The sequence below is a fragment of the Chaetura pelagica genome, unplaced genomic scaffold (genome assembly GCF_000747805.2).
Source record: "Chaetura pelagica isolate M959 unplaced genomic scaffold, ChaPel_1.0 scaffold106, whole genome shotgun sequence".
NCBI lineage: Eukaryota > Metazoa > Chordata > Aves > Apodiformes > Apodidae > Chaetura > Chaetura pelagica.
In genome coordinates, this window is record NW_009954222.1 from 5,584,011 (window position 1) to 5,588,758 (window position 4,748).

Consider the following 4,748-nt stretch of genomic DNA (forward strand, 5'->3'; position numbering starts at 1 on the left):
AGGAATCAAAGCTCTGCAGCAGCACCAGCACTAGCAGTCTCAAACAAAGGGAAGTAGCTGTTGAAACTGTGCCAGCATTTGAACCTATCATTACTTGCTCATATTTAGTTTTCATCCAGTTATATTACTATCGTGACAGCATCTTGGCATGAGAGAAATTACTACAAGTGTAATTAAGAATTTCACATTTTTCTAAGTAATCAGAATTATGGAAACATCCATAAGGGGGAAAAAAAAAAAAAAAAAGGTCACAAAACCTAAGGGTCAAACCTTTGATCTTATTCCTACATATATGTTAGTCTATTAGAAGTGCACCCCCCACACAACATATTGTGGATCTACTGCAGATCTGTAAAAGGCATCACAATGTGGGAAAACAGTATTTTGATGTCTCAGATGTGTGGGACTGGTCACAGCATGAGTTCAGATTATCTCAAATCTCCTGATACAGTCTGATTCAATGAGTTTTTCAGTCTTCCTTCTGTTTTTATTGTATCATCCTTTCTTGCCCCTACTGCAATCTCATGTGGGCAAAGGCTTCTACTAAAAGACTGTTCCCTCATTCAAGATTGAGACCATTCTGCATTTCCTGCTCTTTCATCCATGTATCCTTTATGAAAATTCAAAAAATAGTAAATAACTCTTAAAATCATCCCATATTATCTCTGCTGGGCTGAGAAAGTGATTGAACATTGGGGTACATAATACACATGTAGGAAAAAGGGTTTGAGACCCCTTTAGAGGGCACTTTGTTTTTAATTCTGCCTGCAAGCTACACCTATGCATCTTTGGTAAGATGTGTTAAAAAGAAAAAGCAGATGAAAGCAACAGACTTTTTTGTCAAGCTGTGACAGAAATCAAATGCAAATAGAGCTCAGTTCAAGACTGTTTGTTAAGTGTCACGTCGGTGAGTATTAAATGCAGCACATGTCGTTTTACAATGAGCATACTGTATGTACATTTTATTGATTATTTTTTTCAAAGAGGATACATCGAATAATGTACTCTTCCTTACCAGTGCCAGCTTACAAGTGTGTCTTCATACTACCATATGCACATTCATTAGGCTCCTAAATGCTGCTGCCTTACTTAGCACATCTTGTTTTGTGGAGGCTGGGATCCAAGCTGTAGGAAGACCTGCACAAATGATTCCCTCCCTCTGAGGGAAGTGGGACAGAGTCATTTTGATTTCCCAGCGTGAAGCTGTCAATGAGCAGCTTCTCAAAATGATTCACAATTAGTGCACCCTGTTTACAGAGGGAACAGGTTCTCAACTGATTTCCTTTTCAAAAGGGAGTGAGTTCAGGGCTTAGTTTTGTTATTAAGAATGGTACAGATGTAAAAAAAACCAACCCATCAGAGTTTGTTAACCTTGCTGAACATATATATAAGTCTTCATACTATACTATATGAAAACCAGATCTGATTTCTCCATATTAATTCAAACTACGTATGTTTCCAATTAATATTTAGAAAAAACTGGCCCTAGCATATAAAATAAATATGAAAAAAACCCCAATAGCAGCAGTGTCAAACTCATCTTCATGCAGTAGGACACAGCCATTAATAATACAGCAAGGGGGTCACTGATCCTTGGGAGACGACATGTTCAGTATGTCTACTGAAGCCATGTACGAGCAGTTCTGTCACTATCTGAGCTGTGTTTGGTTTTCTCTGTGCACCATCTTTCCATTGCTTGATGTGAGATCTCTAATTCCACACCCTTCTCCTTACAACACTCGGATCATCAGAGTACTTAGAAAAAACATATTAAAATCTGTGGCAGCTAGATAACTTGATAATGTAAGGGTTAGCCTTAGGTGTTTAAATGTCAGGTTAAAGTATGTAAAAATCGGCCACGTACCCAAGACATATAGTGCATTTATTGGTGATTTTGAGTATCCCACCTGCAGACTCAGTAAAATACACTCAGGGTCTTTTAGAGGTTGCAAGACAGTGAATTTGTAAACCAGGGTCTTGTCTCCTTACAAGTCTCACCTCCAGGGACACAGCAATGTTACACATGAACCAAAACAGAGTCCACAGTTTGGATAATGCCCTGAACTGTTGTCTAATAAAAGGTTTGTGTAAAGAAAACTCTTCCTCACATATTGAGTACTCTGAAGGTCTAAATTTTTGCTGACAATTTACCACTTCTCCACTCATCCCACACATAGAGATATTATGGCTTCTTCTTAATCCATTTAGTCACTCTTTATGACCTCAAGGAAAGGAGGAGGAAATCGTGTTCTACATATATTATTCTTCTCCATCCATGTAATCTTAAAGTCCTCAAGCTTTACAAATATTTTGTTGAAGAAAAAGTGAGTTACTTAAACATTAACTTAGTCAAACCTTAGAGAACAAGTTTCTGTGGTAGCCCCTTAACGAAAGAAAAATTGTTAGGTTAACCAGGTTGTGGTCTGAAAAAGATGCAAAAGGCTTCAGCTCCTGGAGTCAAGTGATGGTGCCAATTCTGTCTGTTTATCCACTCACTATTCCTCTGTCTTATCTATATTTTAGATAAAATAGATAGCCCATTAAACAGAAATTCCTTCTGCCTTGTAGAAAAAAGGTGAACAGCAGTTTCTTCTGTAATGTGATAGAAAATATACGGGATAGTAGCCATTTAAAGGCCACAGTTTCTGTGGGCTAGGGAGTAGTAGGCTGCATACCTTATGCCTTTTGATAGGAAAAGAATTTTTAAATTTTTTAAAAATCATTAACCCTATGAAAGTTGTTTCCATGTAGTTGAGTTCCCAGTAAAACTGTGTCAACTAAACTTAACCATGCTGTTTCTTAACTGGCACTTTTATTGAGGTTTTAACTGTCATTTTCAAATAGCTACTCAGTTTTATTGGAAAGTTAAAATAATAGTCATTTTGGAAACTATATTTTAAGAGAGACAGATATTTATAATGCCAGACACCATGATTTGGTACAAATGCCTCTGCCATTTACATGTAGTTTTCCTTCAAGTCTCATGTTTTGAGGAAACAAATAAAAAAACTATGCCTGGAATGCTGACAAAAAGGTTTTGTGCATAAAAAGCAATAACCAGCTCTATTTACTCAAATAAGGAGTAGTGTTTCATATAAATGCTTTTTTTCTTCCTTCTCTCTACTGGCACTCCTCTCAGAGGAGTTTTTTTGATCCCTTTTGCATCTTCTCTGTCATTTTCAGTTGTGTCTCTTCACTGTTTCTCTTTACATTTCTTCCAAAACAATTTTTTTCCAATTTGCCTCCTTTAGGGAGTGCTGTTACTTTTCTGTTCTTCTGCTTCTTTTCCACCTGTTTTATTATTTTATTCCAGAGCCTTGCTTACCCATCAAAAAGCTTAATTCTTGCAGTGTCTTAAATCTCTCTTGCATTCTGTGCCTTACCCCTTCCTGTAGCTCTTCCCTATAGACCAAACTTGTTCTTGTCTGCTCTCAGTAATGTGTCCTGACTGCAAAGAAAAACAATGCTTGGGAGGCTATGTCAAGAAAATGTATGTAGTTTCTCATAAGTAGGTGGGTTTTTTGAGCAAGGTCAAAAGCAGCATTTAGGGCAATGATACAGAGTAGAATGCCCATGCTCAGTAGAACCTGTACCATATTTAAGAAGACCGGACTGAAGCACTGAGGAGGGTAATTTCACATGTTTGTGAGAAAGGGCAAGGGATCTACATGTGTGTTCTCTTTGTACCCAGATATGCTAGTGACTTCACACAGATATTTGCTTAAAAATACTCTTAGAACCTAAGACTGAAAATCAACATTTTGTTTTATCCACAAACTTTCAGCAGGCTTGGTGACTTATATTGATTTTTTTTAAGTTGCTGTAATTCAGGAAATAAGATTTTAATCTGTAAGAAAAGCACATGTTTTGACTGCGGTTTTGTCTTCAGTTGTTGATAAGAATTACGTTAAACCAAGAAATCATTAATCCTCACTTTTGCTAGTTTGTGTCCTAAAGACATTTGTCTTCTCAGATAATTTACAGGAAATAATATGGTTACTGTAAGAGTCCCATTTAAAAGAAGATTGTTCTAATAGCACACTGTAGTATTCCTTACAGTGATTGGACAATATTTCCATTGTTCATATAAGATAGTCTAAATGTACAGCAATAGAAGATGACAATGAATCTTGGCTAACGAGGGTTCTGGCACTTGAGGGAAGGAACTTCCCAGCATGCCATGCCTGACATTTCAAGTCCAGAAAAAAATCCCAGAAGTATATTCCATTTCCCAGACCTAATAATCGTATGACTTTTGAGATTGTCCAGTGATGTCCAAGACTTCTGCATGAAGCTAGAAGACACTAGACACATGCCCAGACTACTGGACAGCCTTGATCTTGCACAATCCCACATCAGTCCCTGGCTGTTGAAGAGAGACCAGTAGTGACATTTAGGCCAAAGTTCAGGTTTCTAAATTTAGATCTGCATGTAGCTTGCAGCATGTAAGCCACATTTCACTCCATTGTAGTCAGTGATCATTTGAAATTAGATACAATTGTCCCCACAAAGCCAACTAGTGTCATTTCAAATTCCATAGGTCACCTCAGTTGATGTCCAGTTGCTATTCAGGAGGGGTAAGGAACTCTTATAGGTCCTAACTGACAGCTGTTAGACCAACAGGATACCTAAAACTCCTTAAAGTATCTCCAGCGGCACTAGATGGAGTCAGTGTAGTCTGGAGAGCTGTTTAGTTCAGACACCTACCTCCAGGCTCTCCAGAAACTACCAACATTAATCTGAGCACA